At 43.6% G+C, this 20,352-nt stretch overlaps 1 protein-coding gene across 1 annotated transcript in view; it reads left to right on the forward strand.

Annotated features, from left to right (window-relative positions):
• Positions 1 to 20,352, forward strand: part of LOC117214298 (ecdysone receptor) — a 187,641-nt gene that overhangs the window by 15,188 nt on the left and 152,101 nt on the right. Inside the window, exon 3 of the mRNA XM_033460287.1 lies at positions 14,853 to 14,890. The gene's annotated coding sequence lies outside the window, so the exon portion shown is untranslated. The remainder of the gene's footprint in view (positions 1 to 14,852; positions 14,891 to 20,352) is intronic.

A 20,352-nucleotide genomic window follows, 5' to 3' on the forward strand; every position in this document is an offset into this window, starting at 1 on the left:
TCGCATTGACTTTCAACTGTGATCTGTTTACTCGGCTTGTGACATACAATTATACGATCACGAAGAAGAAAATCGTGTTATCTCGATTTGACCGTACTTTTGTAATTGAAATATATCTAATAAAAAATTAGCATGCGTTCGGATACGTGCGAGCCGTGTACTTTTTCGTATTTCATCGACTAAAATCGTAGCCAACGTAGCAAATATTTTAAATCGAGCGTCGACGCCACTGTGAGCGCGTTGCGTGTAACGCGCCATCGTTGGCCTGGCGCAGGCCGATTGGCGTAGAGGGAGAATGTGCCGGTGGTGGGGGTAGAGGCGCAAGCGGCGCGGCACAAGGGAAAGAGAACGTTCTACAGAAGAGAGGCGGGAACGGGGAAGCTCTATCGATCGTTAAGTCTGTAGGCCGTCTGCCTCTGGACAAGATCATAATATACCCCGGTCGAGGAAGACGGAGGGAGAAAGGGGAACGTGGTGACCACGAACTGGCATAGAAAGAAGGGGTGAACCGTGAACCCGTTCATTCTCGCTGTAGAGAGTTGAAGGACGATCGTGGCGCCTGTTTAGCGACTCGTTGCCCTCCTCTCTTGCTCCTCTTCGATCGCGTGCTTTCGATTAATAGGAAGAACATTCCGCAACTTTTCGTCCTAATGCAATTCTTCATGGAAAGGTCAGCAGTTCTCGAGCTTCGATTTCTGTAATCCATTATTTGTTTTTTTTTTTATAACGTTTATTTACACCAAGATACATTTTAAATACATTTTGGTATTCACAATAAACTATGAATTTTAGTAATGATTTGTTAGGCAAAGGTACCGATACGCGGCGGTACGACGTAGCCAATCCATTATTTGTGGTTATGAAAATTATGACCTTGTTATATTTTGTATAGTGGTCGTTCAATTTCAGGTTCGATCGTGTTTCTAACATTCAAGGTTATTAGACTATAAGATTCTTCGGTGTTTCGGGTAATTAGATCGAACTATACGTCATAAACACGATATTATATACTAGGGAATTTTTTATTTTACTTTTGAGTTTGTAATATTCGTGGGTGTTGAGGTAAATTTTGTACAATGATCACGGTATTTCGTAGGCGAATGGTAAATTCATTTTTCTCGGTATTTTCTTGACAGCGTGAAAATTCTTACGGAATGTCGAAGAAGATTCCGGTGAATTTTTGTCCTTTCGTATTTCCATACCTGGCGCTGACAACGACCAAACTAAACATGAGATATTAGGGAAAGGTCACGAACCGCGATCGATCGTGTATTTTTAAATGCTTTCGTATCTTTCGAAAAGCCGATGTAAATACACTTACGTCAGGCGGCCGATGCACGAACCGTTCTGAATTGTTCAATAAGCTGTGAACCGTATATACCCCTTTATTTCTGGCTTGTTTAGGAATAATCACTTAACATAGCGGCGAGAAATGACGTCAGCTCTCAAGATCAAGCGTCTCGTTCTGCACTTCGAAAGTGACTTACTTCTGCGTTTATTCTACTAGCGAAAAATACCTTGGTATAAAATGCTATTCATTGGAAATATATAATTTTTCATAACTCGCGAGAAAATTCTGATTATTTTAAATTATTACTCGTTGAAAGAAGCTTTAAATTATTTATTAAAGAAAAAAAAAACGGCTATCTTTGGGATTTTTTCTTCAAGAATGTAGGAAGCATCTTATCTCGACGTTTTTATGGCGGTTTTCAAAGAAAGTTTACGAACTATTTTGCTGAGAAATAATTCCTATTAAATTTTCTATCAAGTATCCTATCCAACATGCCGTATAATACGTTTCAAGATATACAGCCTTCTGCACAACGTACAAGAAAAATCAATTTTCCCAATCGAAATACTCTAAGGAAATAACCTTTTAACTCTCAGGTCGGATACACTTCACGAAGGAAAAGTATATTTCACGATTGTTTGCATTTCCATTCGGCTTTCAATTCCATCAAGATTTTATTAGAAATTGAATTACGCTGGTTTAACGTTACGACAGTCGGTTGGATATTCGAGATTTTACGAGAACGTTCGCTCTTTACGCGTGTTATCGACCAGCCCAGATAAGAGCAACCGCTCTTTGATAAGGTGTCAATGTCACGGCTCTGCGAATTTATCAGAGCGTTCACTCTACGAATCCGCTCACGGTGCTTCGTGATCGGAAACACGCGTTGAAATTTGTTTAATTAACGAATCAACAGCCACGTGTTACCGCCACTATCTTTTCAATTTTCACATGTTTTCAATGCAAACGATATAATTCCTTTTATCTTATATTTATACTTGCCATTATGAATTTTTTCCTCTACCATTTAAACATAAAGTATATTTAGTTAAGCAGAAGCGAATTAATGAATTATCGTTTCCTATCGTAGGAGTATCATAGTTCGTCGTTCGATCAAATTGTACCACTCGACAGCGAGAAAAGTCGATTCATAAAATTCAGTTTACTCCTCTTTTTTATTATATACGTATTTTGTCAAGTGGTTTGAGTTACTTCAAAAGAACCGTATGGGAACAACAACAGGAAACACTCGATGTATATCATCATATATTGATAAGATTTATTGTCGAATCACAACAATATGAAGATAAGATCGAGACAGAGCGTAACAAGTTTCTTTTGTAAGAAAAGTGGCAGGTCGATGGCTCCATGCACGTGGAATCTTAGTCCTGTTTACTTATTTATCGAGCTTCTCAACAGTCACTTTCTAATGTTTGCCTAAGGATTTCCAGGAAACGCGATGTTTCGATTGAAGAAATTATACGCGGAAAAAAGTATACGAACGCTTGTGTCGTCGGACAGAAGGTCGTTGTTCTGCAAATTATCGGGAGATTGTCTTTAAAGCTGAGCAATAAGATTCTAAAAATAATATTCGGCTACACCGTGCAAGCTTTCGCTGGTAAAACTTTCTAAACAAGTTTGAAAGTGATTCTGGTAGCCAAGTAGGGGTGTCAGAGTCCTCGAAGGGGCTTCGTTCGTCCAAACCTAATTATTCCTTGCTTCTTCGCTCTTGCGTAACTGCTTGGCAGCGCGCGCCATCCAACCACCAGGCTATTGGATCGTTGTTTCTATATTCTTCGTTCAAAATTCTTCGAAACACTCGTTACCGTGTCCAAAGCCTCCGCTTCACGAATTTTACATATTTTTCCTCCAGGGAACATCCTCTTTGCAGCCACACAGTATCCTACTATATTCGCGCACTTTATCCCCGACGGTGTTATCTAAGTAATTCGCGTCGTCGAATATTTCTCAGTTCAGGGAATTTATTTTATTCCAATCGCTGTGAAAAATGTGGTAAAACGTGGGCCACCGATGGCCACCGTGATAGTCAATCGCGTTAAACGATCTTTTCCACCTGACAGCAAACAAGCCACGAAAAGTTGTCCAGGTCATCGCGATGATGGGGCTCATTGACCGACGCGTCTCATGTGGTGGGAAGGGTGCCCGGGGCTTGGCCGAAACCCGGCGACCCAGCACACGGTAGCTCCGTGGTAGCCGTGACATTGACCCTGGCATTGATCTCGCGACACCATACACAGGCTCGTGCTAACAGAGAAAGAGACACAAAGGCAGAGACAGAGAGAGAGAGGAAGAGAGAGAGAGAGGGAGGGAGAGAGAGAGAGAGAGAGAGAGAAAGAGAGAGCGAGGCGGTGCCGCGTGCGGTGCGTACGCAGTTGCGGTCCCGTTTCAAGCGGAGGCCCGCCGATCGGGTGACGAGGGACGAGAGCACAGCCTCGTCTCGGCAGCCAGAGAGGGGAGTCACGGGGTAGGAGGCACTCTGGCGACCTTGGAGCGACCCCAACCAAGGTCGCAGACGCAGACGCCCCTTCCTTCTCGCGTTCCACGATTTCCCTCCGCTGCCCTCCGTGCAAGACCGCGCCCTCCTGCCTCCCGACGCGCCCTCTGCACTCCGTACGCCGATCCTCCAGGTCCCTGGCATCAGTTTGGCTCTTCCGTATCGCCCACTACACTCCCCCACCATCGGCTAGTCCGAGTTTTCCTCGACACTTTTCTCTAGTTAAGATGAGGCGAGGCTATGGCAACGACGAGAGCAGGTTGCTAGAGGTGTGATAGGGTTTTGAGAGAGAGAGAGAGAGAGAGAGAGAGGAGAGATAGAGAGAGAGAAAGAGATAGAATGGTCGGATTAGGTGATAGATAGCGTGCAGTATGTATACCGCGATTTATGAAGATTCTTGGGTATTTCCGGGAAATTTTAGCATTGTAACGAGCCGATTAATCCGATTGTTAGGACGACGTTGGGCTAATTTGAAAGTAACGTAGGAATGCGTATAGATACTTATCAATATCGACGAAACAGCTGGAGATCGGTACAAGTTTTATAGAATTTCAATAAGAAATTAGGTTAGAATCGCCTGGTATGGTATCGCCATTACCTTAGAAAAATTTCTTTGTCAGAAATTAGTAAGACCGTTGAGAAGATAAACGCACCTGGCAAATTACCAAATTTTTGTTATTCAATAAACGATAAAAGACCGAGTTTGAGAATGACGTTAGCGGTAGGTTAGGTGAGAAGTTGACCTCATTTTGTAATTTTCGTAGCACAAGCCTCGTATAACCTATCTCGTATAATCAATTATCCGTAACTTTTCTAAAATCCCTAGATCAGATACCAAGCTGTGATGCCATAAACGCAGTATATCTCTTTAAAACCCAATAAAACCAAAGTGTCGTAATAAGCTTTCCAACGTACACACATACAGAGCCTCAAGTTGACGAGATCCGGATCATCAATCGAACGATTGTTCATAGCCTCGACGAGGCTCGTATCGAGGTTATGCACGAGAGGCAACAGGATACATATTCGCGAAAATAACGCATCGTCGAGCGGTGACGCGTATTTTTAGGGCGGGCCGTGAAAGCGCCGTGTCTTTCATGCGAATGATTCGTGTTATTTGTGTACCGGTTGCACGAAACGTCTTCGAGCACTGTTTGCGAAAACGTCCCAGCGCGATAGCGTGGTTCTAGCCGCTTCTTTATCGTCCAGTCGCTTCGTTTCTCATCCTCTTTTCGGTCTCACCGTCACGCCCCGCGTCCTTTCCCTGATGGCTTTTTGCGTCGTGCCACAGCTCGTCCGCCGTCGTTGCATAGCTCAGACACTGCGCCTTACAAGCGACATTTTATGCGATCGTGTCCCCCCTGCCCCCTTGCTTTTATGCACTGCTTTGCTTACTTATTAGCCTCTTTCATATTCGACAAAGAGCTGTTTCTGTCCGCGTATCCGAGTTGACAATATTTTCGTGTTTATTGTCTCTTACAATTAGTCTAATTGGTTTGAACCATTAAGGAACTAGAGGTATCTCGAAGAGAGATCTTCACTGTCGGAATAGGAATTTGAAAAAAGCTTCGCTTGCAGAGGTAATACCAGTGCCAATAGCAGAGCTAACCTAAAAATTCTGTTTTAAAATCTGCATGATAGGAATTTTGAAGAAGCCTCGCTCGCGGATTCGAGACTTGGTTGCCAAGTATCATCAAAACCTGGAGAAGCACAGTGTAATTAAGCCTGATATTCCAGACGGAAATCCTAAATAGACCTCGACCAAACCACTAACTATCCCGATCCTTTGAAATCTTTCTGACGTACCTTTAAACCGGATGCAGTGCATGAAACCCCTGTCTTCTCGGTTTACAGGCACCGTTGCTCCGTTAGTCTCGTTGAACTCGGTTCAGAACCGTGGACCAGCCTTGTATACGTCCTTCTTCGCTTTGTCGGCACGCTTTTATTCTCGCGGTTGGGTTTATTCGAGACGGGGTCGTTGGATCGGCCGAAGGACGAAGCGAGAGCCGCGTCTGTCGAGCATCCAGACCGTTTCTGATGATTTATGTAAACAAGGTTGAGAACCTCGCGGGAGGTCCGACGCGTGGGTCGCCACGACGACGTGGTTCGAATCGTCGTCACCGGCTAACAACCCCGGTTTCGGGACCTCCAACACCATCGATGCTCTCCCCTCGTCGCTACGCCTACACCTGCCAGTCTCGTTCTTACGGTAGTTGGCCTGAAATTTTATTGCTTTTCCGTTGATCCTGTCTGTTGGAATGATTTTGTTCGAGCTCGCCAAGTAAAGACTCGATCTCGCTTCTTTTTCGGGGGATTTACAATTCGCTGATACTTTAAAGTAGTTTATGTTAGGGATTCGAGGGATTTCAAGGTGAATTGTAATTGTGGATGGTTTCAGGGAGCAGCAGGGGTGTAATAATTCTCTGTGCATTGTAAATCGATAGCGAATACGAATTTCTGAACGAACACGAACTGTACGTGTTTCGACTATTAGATCGTCTGCCCTTCCCTGATGCTTAGCTATGTTTAGACCCAAACTTTGATGTAGTGCAATGCGTTTGATTATGTTTCATTCTACCTATGTGAAATTACAGCTATGCTAAATAAAAATTACGCACTAGGAAAAGACAAAAAGGAAAATGCGTGGGTTGCTTCAAGTAAATAGAGAAATTTAATAAGCTCGAGGTCTAATATTCCCAATAAAAATTCCTAATAGACCCTGGAAAATCTACCAAGCTACGAAAGATCCATAACTCGTCTCGAATTCACCAAACACCAAACTACTCGTTCAAACAGATGCAGAATCGAGAGGATTCTCATCGATTAACCAATAAATCCTGGCAGCAACGATTCGATCGTGAAACTTGGCAACAGCAGAGAGGATTATTTGCATCGGCACTCAACCCGTGCTGCAAACAGCGAAACGACGCGATAGGGTTGTTCCAGAAACTCGGGGAAGCTCGTAACGAGAAGCTGATGGAACGTGTAGGAAGAGCACCGAAACCATTTAACAGCAGGGTGGATGGAAAAATTGCGTCGTTCTCTGAAATGGATGAGATGATGCGCCTAGACTAGCCTGTTGGATATATATCGGGTAATTACCACGGATCACATGCACACACGGTTCGAAGAAACGCGAACGGAACACGGACCTATCGAGTTTCGCACTGTGTCACGCCGCGCCCATTGCCACACGGAGGATAAACACATAGGCGAGCGCACGACAGAGCGGCTGGATCTTTAAATTGGTCCCATCAAAAACGTTAATTGGGTGAAGTGCACTCGGCCGGTTGCCTGTACACAGTGTTTTTAATGTTTGGAAATTGAATTGGGTGAAAAGTAGTTGCGACGAAAGCCAGCCGAGTGTTACTCGTACGTTTGTTGGGATGGAAAGCGGATATTTAGGTTAGGTTCGCAGTTTGATCGAGTTTGAGCTGCCTTAAATTTACTTTAGGCTCAAGATAATTTTCTAATTATTTTGGCTAGATATTGAACGACACATTATCTGTAATTATGCAAAACATCGATCTGCCTTATCTTCTTCCATTTCGTTAAATGTTTCAATCTGATCTGACGAAACCACCAACCATCATAAACCGGACCAAAATCAACCATCTGAAAGCAACCAAATGGAACACGATGCATAGGTCGCGCGTGTGATAGTCGAGTACAATGCTCTGTGGCATAACCGGTACGTTTTTCAAAATCCACGTCAATATATCAGCAGCATCTAGCAGGTTCCCATGGTTCCCCGGTTGGTGTACATACATCAAACGACGAAGAACGATGGAAGGCTGGAGTTCTGCGCTCTCCATGTGTACGCACGAGGATTTCCCCTTTCGGTACAGGGCCACGTGGCGTCGAGGCTGGTATTTGGGGATGGTTCGAGTCGCTCGACAGGGTAGGCACACCCGTTTCTATGACAACAGACGCGCAAAAACCCCATTGATACCAGAGATGTACCGTACGGGCAGGAACGAACCGACGTTTCCTTCTACCGTTTACGCACATACGATCCGCAGAAAAATGCTCTCCAACGAAACGATCAACATCGTCTGAACACGCTATTCGACGCACAGACAGAGTATCTAGTGTCTCGGACTTGTATCATTTGGCAAAAGCGTGATGGTGCTTGAAAGATGACGTCAAGACTAGACGCGACGAGAAATAATCTGGTCTAAGGAAATTTATTTAAAAATAAAAATCGATGTTTTTAATTAAATCAAAAAGATAAGTATTTCACATACGTATACAATCTTTAGGTTAACTTCATTTTCATCCTAATGCTTCTCTAGCTTTTATATGCACCATAGTTCGATATAAATGAACCAAAAATGACTAATAATATACGTACTCTTAACATAATGTACGTGCTCGTTTAAGAATAAATAATTCACATTAATCTTCAAAATTACATTAACAGCTAAAAATGCTTCATTAACATTTTTAGGTTAGGTCTCACCCGAGCCATGATACCTTTCTGCCATATATAGTTATCACGGTATGTAGCGATAGACCAAAACCGATCGTACACACGAATCTACACGAAAATAAAAATTCAGCAAAGCGAAAAATAATTTTCTCTCGACTTTTCATTTGCCCCGCAATATTTCTCTGCCATTTACACGCGTCACAGTACGAGATAAAAACCTGCTTGTTGCTATTCAAAACGCACCATCCAGTAGGTGATCGTCTTCTAACGAGACGTCAATCTAGATTACGTTTAAATGGTTGAAAATCCTACCATCGCTCGAGAATAACTTAAATCGATCGATATCTCACCATCTCTCGCTTCAACGTGCCATCGTTCAGTGCAACGATCATTTTCGACGCCAGATAGCTTAATGGTGTTAGCGTGTCTGGCTTATGGACGCGCGAACGCAATCGAGTGTAGCGATGACTGGATGGTGGTGTGGCATCGATAGCATAGTCGGCGTCCTTGCTCTCCTAGATTGACTCGAAGCGGATCGTTTGCAACGCTCGTAAAGGAACGCGGTCTATTTCCCGAGGTGGCTGCGTCGCTTCTCCTCAGCGAGTTCTGTTCCTCCTCCTAATTCCAGTTGACGACGCAGAAGAAGCGAATCGTGCCTCGGCCGTAATGGATTCAACCTTCTGGAAAAGGACTCGCACTGATGTACTGGCTGTTGGATATTTTCGGATTCATTGTAGATGTTTATAGACGTTCTCAGGAAAAAACTAGAGAAGTTTTAGGTTATGTATTTATCGTAAATTTGGTATTAAAGATGTGTGTTTTGATCGAGGGTAAATATTTTAGTGGAAGTTTGAGAAAAATTTAAATTAGTCTTCTTATATTAATTTGGCATTGAAATTGTCGATCAGTTTAGGAACAGCCTGGGGAGAATTTAGGTTAGTTTTCTGTCGTGAATTTGGGATTGATATTGTTAATAATTTTCAAAGAATTCAGGAACGATTATTACAATGAGAATTCGGGGAAAGTTTAGGGAGATTTAAAAATAAAAACATTGATCTATAAATTGGCACGTAGAAATACAGAAACGTTGAATGAGAATATGCGAACAGTGGAGGGAGAAGGATAACGACCGTTACAGGTGGCCGAATTAACGAGGCTCCAATACACTTTTAACAGATTTCGCTTTGTTGCATATTTATGATGGGTAATGAACGATATTAGCATATTTATGAGGACGGTAGAAAACACGCTCATCTCCCGAGAATGAATTTGTCAACTCGTGCGAAGTAACATTGGGCCCAAATTCATTTCCTCTTACAATTAGTACAACTGTACAGATTTTGGAATTTAGCGAATTGTTACGAAAACGTCGATACCGATGATTCTAATTGTTTACTATGACACTCGATGAAAGCGAAGCCACAGGACTGCCACTGTTCCAGAAGATAACAATATCAACTTCTGCTGACAATTTCTATCGACTATCAGTCGCTTCCAGATCAGTTCCACGGAGTTTAACCCTCAGCCAGTAAACTCGGTCGTTGAAACGAACCTGACCTCCTCTTCCTCGTCTCTTCCACTCTTCCCCTCCCTTTCATTCATCCACTGCCCTTGCTCCCTGACGAAGAAATGAAAGAAATATCATCTTTGATATTTCTCGCTGCTGCTCTTCCCGTTAATGGCTGTTTTTTTCCATTCTATCCGCTCCTTTACCTCAGTCGCACTTTTTCCTGAAATCCTAGCATCGCGTTTCATCCGCCTCTGGAAACCTTCTTCCTCGATCGTTCCTTTTTTCCTCCTGGTGTTTGCTGTTCTCCAGTTCGATCCACCTTTTTACCTCGGTGTTTTATAGTCGGGTCGTTATTGCTGCCGAGCAATTTCCTGCGGCCTTCCCCGAGATCCTCGTCCTCTTCCACGGCAATGTAGAACGACAAAGACGACTGCGTGTTGCCTTGCTTGCTGACTTTCCCTTTTATTTCTTCTCTTCGTCGGCCTGTTCCCTTCGTTTCCACGTTATACGTGTTCTCAGTAATTAGGTCTCATCTAACTGAGACTTTGCCTTTTTCTTACCTCGTGTTTCGACTGATCGTCGTGTTCGTTGATTCGTTCAGCATGTGTTTGAGGTTAAGCCTTTCGTTTCTCAGGATTTGCACAGCTATTGGAATTTCTTGAACGCTGTTATTTCCGGGAACCTGCAACTATACGTTCGAAGATTTGCAAAAGATACAAAAGTTTCTAGAATCTGCGTTGCTAGAATCTTTATGATCAGAGTTGTCTAAAACACACGAGGCTGCCTGCAACGTACGGTGCTGCATGCAGTGGGCAAAGATCGAAATAATCCGATTTTGATCTTATTATTCGATGATATTATCAGTCTGTAAGTAACTGATACAAAAAACCGATTAGTGATTAGTGATATAGCGTTTGCTACATACGGACCGAGATACGTATAATTTTAAATTTCAAGTAATTTTGGTTGTTTCTCGCGCGAACAAAGTATCGCGTTACATTGTTACATAATTTTCTTTTTACGCGAAAAGTCTGTCCGTTTCTAACCAAATGGAAATGAGAATAGAGGATTTCTGCTCGACGCTTACGAGGGATGAGATGATCGGTCTCGACGTCGCAACTATTTACTTAAACGTTGCCGTGTGGCGTTAGTCAAAGAAATAAACACTCAAGATATTTCAAGCTAGCCAAAGTGTAAAGAAAATACTAGCGAAGATTCGATAAACAGACTTTTGCTCGCGTCGAATCCTCTGATATCAAGTTTCAGGAAAACTGCACATTATACGCGTTGTTTTTCATCGTTGTCCCGAATTCTCGTCCAAATGCCGCGAACGTAGCCTGCGAACTTGGCCAGCGAATTATCATTTTCGTGGCGAACCCTCGCTTAAACGCTACACCGTGTACGATTGGTGAAGCGGTTTCGTTACGTCGATAGAATTTTTCAGAATGTCAAGAAAAGTTCCTTGAAACGATATAGTAGCTTATGATTCGCAGCAAAGATTTCCTAGAACGCGTAGGGTTTCTTAGTATCAATCAAAGTTGTTAATATCGACAAAACAGTAGAAAAGTTGTAAACACGGGGGCGATCGTTCGAACAGCTGCGTATACTTGACTTTCGTTTCGCTGCTATTTTTAGTACGACCGATTTCCGCGAATGGCGTGCATCACCTGGCGCGTATTTTCGCGCGCGGTGACATTGCGTCGTTTTTAGCACGAGGACGTTATACCCTGACGGAAAGCACGGCGACCACGGCAACGACTGTTTCCAATGTTGTCGATTACAGCGAAACGTTCAAAGGTCACATTCGATCTACCGTCGAATTGCCTCTAAGTGAAATTAACCTTTCTTCGCCGACTCTTACGAGTAATTTCGTGCTCACAGCTAACTTTCTCACTAAACAGCGACCCAGTTCACCCATTAATTTCCCAATTACGGTATACCGAATCGAAACTCATTTAAAGGCGCACGATAAACCGAATCTAACCTATAAGGTTGGCGACAGGGAATTTCTGAATCGTCGAACCGATTCTTAACAAGTTGCTGGTAACCGTAAAGGGTCAATGGTGGCTAGTCTGGCGAAACATCGTCGCGTAAAAATCACTAGCCAGCCGGACAAGTACCCGCATCGTCGGTTGCTCAAGTTAACCTTTAATCAAGCGTTTCACGTTGGCATAACCCCTCGATCATCGAGCGAAATTGTTACGTTGTCGCGAGAGAAAAACCTTCCCGCGTGTATACGCGAGCTTTCGGCTGGAAATTATCCGAGAGACTGCACACTGCGCGTCAGCGGATGGCCGATCTATTCAGGATGTTTTCCTCTTTTTTTTTTTTTGTTTTTACTCGTCAGAGCCAGGCCCCGATTACATCGGCCGTTCGGGTCTTTGTTTTGTTCACCGTTAACAGGCCAGCCTGTTATTACAAAATAGCTGGATTTTCTAGGGGATTGAATTCCTATTGTTAATCTTCGTGAAAGCACGGTGCTTGATCGCGGCGTAAACTACATATAATGTTCGGGTTAGCCCGGGTAATGGAATAATTGGATGCGTACGTTTCTTCGTTTTTTTCGAAGGCATTCCAAAACGATAGAGGAATTGGAAATTTCACGGAGGTGTGGTGCAATTTCAAACATCCTGCGCGAGATCGCTGACACGTGTGAAGGAGTACCGAGAATTCGCGCTTTCGTGAATTCCAGCTTTGGAAAAGAAAAATCCTTCGTACGAGCATTGTAGGTTTTTGGTACTTTCTATCGATACACATCGGAAAGAAAAATTCGTAGCATATGGTCGAAGCAAACGCTCTGGTTGCTCTGGTTTGTCGCAATCGGGTCACGTTGCGTTGATTTAACGAGAAGCCAGGCTGCCTTTAAGGCGTGCCAATAGAGCGAATTTATAAAACACGCCCACGACTGCGCTCGCGGCCTCTGTTTACGCCGGTGCAATGTCTCAGCAAGGTCACGCATCATGGTTCGCTCGTAAATGCTTTTAGCGTGCCCACCTACGGCCGTTTGTCGTGGCACAGATAAATATCGTTGCACGAACGAGCTGCCTGTTCAGTCGACACCGGCCCACAGTACGTGTCAGTCGATACTTTTAACCCTTTCATTGTTACAATGTTACAAGCCAGCCATAGTCACCCAGCAGCCCCTCGTATAGGAGAAGCTGACGCTATAGTCGCTTCGATTTTCTTAAATCTGGCTACATTTTAACCTCCCTACATCAAATCCATTATTTTCATCAATTTTATTCCATGCGTATGTTCATATTCCGTATCGGATAATTTTTAAAGTTTGCCTACTTAATTTAATTATAACAAAGCAGAGACTTGGCTGTGGCAAAACGATCAGTTGCACCGTTCCTCGTAAATGTCTGGTTCGTTTCAATCAATTTTTCCCATGTGCCATATATTTTACACGGAACAATGAGACTCGCCTTTCTATTTCTAGAACGAAATTCCCCAGAAAGGCAATCTCTCTAATTCCATGGCACCAAAGTGTAAGTCGTGCCAATAACTTCACCCTGTGCAAGACAAAGTGGCGCGTTGTCACGAACGCGTCGAGAACCCTTCCTCCGTTCGGTTTAAACGACGAGACGTATAAATGTCGGGTGTATGCTACACGCTGTACACATCGAGGCACATAGCGTACAGGTAATGGCCGAGCCTCGGTGCTTTGCCTCGCATCGTAAAGTGGGAGCAAGAGCAGCAGGGTTCAAGAACACCCGCTACCACTCCTTGATCAATACCAGCGGGATATTCTACGTCCTACCGCGAGTTCGGAACGCAGTGCGGCGTTACACGCACGCAGACCGACGCTCGGCGTCGCTGCGAACGCGCGCCGCCTAGGCCACCGCATTCTGTCCCGTCCTGTCCTGTCCTGTACCGGCCACGGCCATGAAACACGACCATGCAACAAGCCACCTTACTTCGTAAGCCAATTAATTCGTAAGAACCGGCGGCCAAATGCCGCGCGCACGCTTTCTTTTAATATCCTCCGGAGGCTTGTTGCAATCCTGGCCGGTCTCTCGGGGAGGTCGGTAGATCGCAATCGAACTTTTTCTTCGTTTTTGTTTCGGTTCGTTGATTGGTCGAGTTCCGACAACGAATTTTAAACGTGCATTTCGAACGAACGTATGCCGTGGACATAGCGCTATTTGTATGTCTGCTGAAACATTAGCGAGGAAATTAGGGAATTTTTAGGTTGCGATACCGATAGCACTAGTTAGTACTAGATAGTATTAGTAGGGGATTTGGAAAAGTTGGCATAAACAGTCATGGTTATACGTTGGTATCGCGCTTGGAGATATTCTATGCAATTAGTGAGAAATTTAGAAACACTTTACGATATCGATGAGAAATTTGCATTTATTTCGTAAGAGAGTTTCCAAGAGACGTAGACGCGTCTATGTCTGTCTATGGTACAAGGAAATAACGAAGCAATTTATAGAAGGAAATATATGGATAATTAGATTAATAGATGTAGTAGCTTTTTGAAAAAAAAAAAGAGAATTCAACGGCCATAACCTAAAAAATTATCGCGATCGGAGGTTCGTTTTTCCAAGAGTAAAAGGTGGAGAAGAGAATGACTAGGCCGTCAGACCACGACGGAACTCTTTGCAATGCAAATGATACATTTAAATCCTTTTTAATCCGCGAAATAAAAAGAGCGGGCCGCTCAGATCGTAGCTCGTTGATTGCGCCATGTTCCCGCCAATAGGGAGGCTCGCCGAGACTCCGCCAGTTCGCGTGCAGTTTGGCAAAAGAGAAACCGGAATAACGTATCGCCGTGGCGTAGAATTCTAAGCAGCCTGCCTCTGTTCCACGCATATACACACACGTACACATGCACACACCGAAACAGGTTTTCGCGAATTTCGACCGCTTGCTCTGCCTTTAGGTCTTGCGTCCCCGGATAATACGTCGTCTTTCGGTCTCGTACATTTTTCACACTCCTCTGATTTCTACAGATTTTCTACGTTTCCTACTGTTTTTCTTACGATAGTTTCACTGCTCGTACGGAATTTTATTTAACTGTGAAATTTTAATCTTTAATCTCTAATTGCGATTAAATTTGTAAATCTAACTTTATAATTTTCTTGTTATTCCGTAGATGTCTCTTGGCGCTCTTCTAATGATCGGGTCTCTTTGGTAAGTCTTCTATTTTAGACATTTTTAAAACAGAAGAAAAATTATATCTCTTTCGAAAGTTTCGGTCTACCGTCCGGTAGAAATGGTCTCCGGTTATTCTTACGCAGAAGTTTTTATCTCTGGAGAAATAACGTTTGTTTGCCGGTAGATAAAAATTTTTTGATCAACCCGCCGGTTTCTCCAACTCTAGCGCCCAAAGGGTTAATCTTATCTTCGTCCTTATCTAATTTGCTTTTGAAACTACTGTACTGTCCCTCTAACTATGTGTATATACATTTATCGAGAAATACGGAAATGAAACGAACGATGGTCGAATCGATCCGCTGTATCGAGTTCCGTTTTCGTTATTCTTTTTTGCACGCCAACTTGGTCGTTCAAATTAATTTCGCAGCCCCAACGGGGAATTAAAAAGCTTCGACGGCGATTTGAAATATTCGGTCTGCGTTTTACCAGCTGCCATACTTGTTTTTTTATTAAATAAATAAAATCAAGTGCTTCTCCATTGAAAAATCAGCACAGAAGTTTATATTGAAAATATTTGACAATATAAATTCATCATTCTAGTGACAAGGTTAAGTCTGAATTTTTCATCCGATGCAAATACAAAAAAAAAAAAAAAAAAAAATGAAAAAACCAATAGGAAGCAGCCAATCTAAATCTAACCTAAATATCAAGGAGACTACCCTTCAAAATACTTAATACAAACCTAAACCAAAGATCAAGAGAGTTATGAAACTACCTAACCTAACCCCAAATACATGACACGTGCATGCAATTCTTAACCTAAATCTAAATCAAACACCAACGACATAGAGACCAGAAACCTGTCTCAAACACCAAGAAATTTTTCAAGGATGCGAAGCTGTAGGCTTACAGCTTTATTGGCTAATAGTCGCCATCGTAGAAATCTAAGTTAAACATCGATACGTACAGTAAGCCAAACACAAAGGAGAGAGCTTAACGATACTTAAGCCAAATTGAATACAACCGAGACACCAAGACGAACACCTTCAAACCGTTCGTCTCTTTCAAACGCGAAGAGTTAAAACTCAGTACGAGCCACAGTCACAGCTGATTGTTCACGCAAAGCAATACGATCGGCAAACGACCATTGGTCCATCTGACTCGAACCGTGCGTTTTTGCGAACAACTCGCGTTCCTAAACTCATGTCGCTGACACTGGGTGGGTAAGCGAGGACGAAGAAAGAGGAGAGACGGAGAGACGGAGAAACGGGAGAAGAAGGTGTGTGCACACACGAACGTGTATGTCAGAGCACCAAAGGTGGATGCACATTCCCCGAGTGTATTATAATTGCACTCGAGGCTGCGACTCGAATGCCATTAAACCAGTCACGATCGCTTGGCCTTGGACTGCAGTTGCACATATTGTCCCCTTCCCCTTCGCTCTTCTTTCACTCTCCCACCTTGCTCTCCTCTCTCCCCTTTTATCCGCACATACACCGTAGCTCAAAAATATGCGAACAGTCCCAATATCTTCGTGGTAATAGCGGGCTCGCAGTTATCACGGCGCGATCGGCAACCTGGCGATTTCGCGTGGAAAATAAATGAAAAATGATAGGCGCGACATGGAAGAAAAATTAAAACGCTCGAATCGGTCGTCTGCTCGGGATCGACCTTCGTCTTCGGTTTCTTCTATAATACTTTCTTGTGCTTTATTCGTACCATGTAATATTTTTTTGCTACTAATTCGTTATTTATTGACAGTTTCATTTGTCAACAATTCTTATCAGCGATATCCATCGTCTGTGTGTTCGAGATAGGATCGAAGGTTAGAATTTGTTATTGTTGGAATAATTTGCAAATGCCGAAATACTTGTGGACGCGAGGCTATTTATGGGAAGCAGTATATAGCGTTTTTCGTTTGTTTTGTCACGTTCTCACTTTCTGTGTCCGTTCCTGTCATCCTATATCCTTCAACGTTTCTCCGCCGACGTTTCAGCCGCGATTATAAATAAATCGTGTTTCGTGGTGCACGCGTCCATCGAAAATCAAGGAAAGAACGAAAAGCCGGCTCGACCGGTCCCTCGCGAAAAATCCGACGCTGCGGTTCACCGTGTTGCGTAAAATGGTTCACCTTGCTCTCACATTCTTACTCAACGCGAACACCGAGTCTCAAGATCGACCTTTCGTATCGTTGACACGCTCAATTTTCGCCAGTTTAAAGACAGTTCGGTCGATTCGCAGACGAGTTTTCTTTTTGAAAAAATGAGTCGACAGGCTGGTACGATGCCTCTTTTTTTCGCAGCAAGTCACGTTCCCGAGGAACTTGAAATTGGAAAATTCGTGAAACTTCCGTTTAATTAAATTTCAATTTCGTAAAAATGAAAGAAATTACTCTTTTGCCTATAGCAGAGGCAATTACGAGCGAGAACAATTATGGGAGACAGCATAAAAGTCGGTGAATTGGGCAACGCGTGGCACGTGAAAGCAGGTTTAATGCGTCGACGAGAGTCGCCTAAAAAATTTCACTTTCTTTTATCAACAGTGTAATTTCTCTCCTGGCATTACCGTTCCTCTCCTCAAAGAATGGGAAAATTATGTAAATGTCCGAGTCCTCGCCAAGCAGTCTGCCGGTTTATTCGCCTATTTGTATCTTGAATCTGTGCTGGCACGCGGCGTGCAGCCGCCTTTTTCTTTGAAAATTAAAAGGATGATCGCCCTCTATTACGCAAGTCTGTAACTAATTCGTGGCTTTCTTTCCGTCTCCTAATAATACGAGAGAATTGCTAGGCGAGAAAAACGCGCACTAAATGCACTGCGTCGATGAAATTATCATTTTTCTTTTCCGTTAATTTTCTCATTCATCGGAGGAAGAGGAAATTTAACGTTTCGTGGAAAGTGTTGGAAAAGCGTGGCTCGCCACGTGCCGTTGGTTTTTCTCCTTTCCACGCTGGATTCTTCGTAATCGAGGCAGTTAACCTTTTAAGTAGAACGTTCAGAGTTCTGATTCGCTGCGGTGCATGTGTGGTCTAGCGACTCGTCACAGAAACGCGTGCTCTTCTGTCTGTTAACGCCAGGAAAATTATCACCGCGTTGAAGGAACCTGTTCTCAACTAAATCTCGCGATCGTGCGAAAGCACACCCGCACTAAAAACGATCCTAAAAATACAGCGAAACCAGAAGCGTAAACATTTTTCGTCTCATCTCACGAATTTCAAAATTTAATTCTTCGCTTCTCTTCCTCGACCTTGGACATTACCTGACCAGCGCCTCAAAACTCAGAATTCTGACCCCATTTCCTGCCACTCGCAATATGGTTCGGTCGTTTCCACTTTAACGCGAGAGGAAATTCGTTCGAACGTAGGAACCAAAATTCGCGGATTCTTCTCACGCGGATACGCCACGTGGGCTAGAAACGGGAGGATTGAAAAGGGGGAGCAAGGTGTGCCGGATACGTTGCGGAGAGAGGTGGCGAGGGGCCACAGATGCCTCGAAAAAATTATGCTTCTAGCTTGATCTTGCTGTTTCGAGTCGCCCTATTACGTGACCTTGGACACACGCCGCCCTGCCATGCACCTGTTTGGCGAAAAAACGAAAGCTGACCTTGGCAGAGTTAATCCTGGCCACGGTTCTTCCTCCTCCAATTACCCTTAATGAATTCTGCGCCTCTTCCAGGAAGCGGTTACGAGGGCCTTGTTGCATAAGACGGACACGATCCTCCGGCTGACTTTTTAATAATCGAACGAATCGTTCCTCGTTTAATTGTCTGGTTATTACGTAATAATAATTAGCCACTTACTCACCTACTCACTTTACGTATCGTGATACGTACGATTATCAGAAAATCGGATACGTAGCTTTTAACCAAATACAAATACAAATTTTTCTTGAATACCGATCCATCTGTCTAAAGGAGTATCGAAATTTGAACGAAGAAGATCTTCGTGAAATTTATCGTAGGATCTGAAACGATCCAAGGTTTGGGTTATTTTCATATTTGTACACGTTGTATGCGTTTTGTCCATCTTCGGGAGTTTTCCCAATAGTTGAGTTTCCAATAATCGTGTGAACATCCTTATTCTACCGATAGGTCGAAGAATATAACGTTGGTCCATGTTTCTCAGAATATTTCGCTCGCAGGCGACCATTGGACACGCGACACGGTCGATCTTATCGAATGTAACTGTACAGAGCCGCGGAGAGCTAGTGAAAGAAACAGGAAATTAATTCACAATGGGTGAAGCCCTTCAGCGCAGGCCGGTGTGCAGTGTGATGAACGACGCTCGAGATTCTGAAGTAGTTTCTTTCATACTAAAGACTTCCGTTGTATGCGCGGAATGCGAGTATAGTAACCCAGTGACATGTAAGGAATCCTAACGAACTGATGCCCTTACTTCCTACACAAGGATGACTCAGTCACCCCGCGCGAAAACGCTCTGCATTCCGAGAAACGCAGGCGAACATTCTAATTGAAAACGATATATCATATTTTTTCCATTGAACAGAAGTATCTTGCACTTCCTTCGCGTTCTTATTGCATTACGAACAGATAATCACCTGGCCGATACATTAACACCAATAGCATAACAAACGCATTAATTCGGTAACTTTCGACTTGTTTATGTCGGTCCAGAACAATTTGTATTACGTATCGTAACATACGCTACCCTTAAATAAAAAGACACGAAATACCAGGTACTTTGATATCGTTGATTTTCTATCAATCAATCTAGTTTGTCAATGTTCGTGTATCGTTAAAACGTGTATGGAGGAAATTAATTTGCTTATTGGTTCACAACGCCTACGAAAGTCAGCGTGTCTTTAACTTGTAACGATAAAACGAACGACATTTCTGAGATATTGCGGTAAACAGATGCAACAACTGCATCGATAATTATTATTAGGAATGTAGGAGGCAAATTAGACGGTTAACAGGGCGACGTACGAGCGAGTAAACGGCAAAAATGTGTTAAGTCGATTTCGATCGGTTTACGTAGGTCCAGCAGCCGTTCGACTTTCTCGAGTCTCAAGCTAGGCAGTTAGAATTGCAGTTTCCGGTGCAGGAGGCGACGTTGTATTCGCATTGAGCGTCGCTGCGTCTCAAGGCCGGACCGTCCGAGAACTAAGGACGACGTTAAGTCCCCCTCCACCCCCGAACATCCTCTCTGCCCCCCCCAAAACTCTCGTCCTCGCTCGTATGCATCTCCGTGCTCGCCTCTGTGATCCCTCCTCCTCCTCCTCCTCCTCCTCTTCTTCTCTCTCTCTCCCTCTCCTTCTCCTGATCTAACCTTCCTTTTCTAACCTCTTTGCTTATGTTCATCGCTCTTTTCTTCTTACGCGAGTCTTCTCCTCGTTTCAGTTTCTCTCTTATCCTTGTTTTCGTTCTCGTTCTCGTTCGCTTTTGCGAGGCTGGTACAGCCGCGGTTTCAAACGAAACTGCTCTACTGCGCTCGCAAACTCTCTCGCCTTTCCTCTCGGATGCATTATAAAACTGGACGGTG

Source organism: Bombus bifarius, unplaced genomic scaffold (genome assembly GCF_011952205.1).
Source record: "Bombus bifarius isolate JDL3187 unplaced genomic scaffold, Bbif_JDL3187 scf7180000009200, whole genome shotgun sequence".
Taxonomy (NCBI): domain Eukaryota; kingdom Metazoa; phylum Arthropoda; class Insecta; order Hymenoptera; family Apidae; genus Bombus; species Bombus bifarius.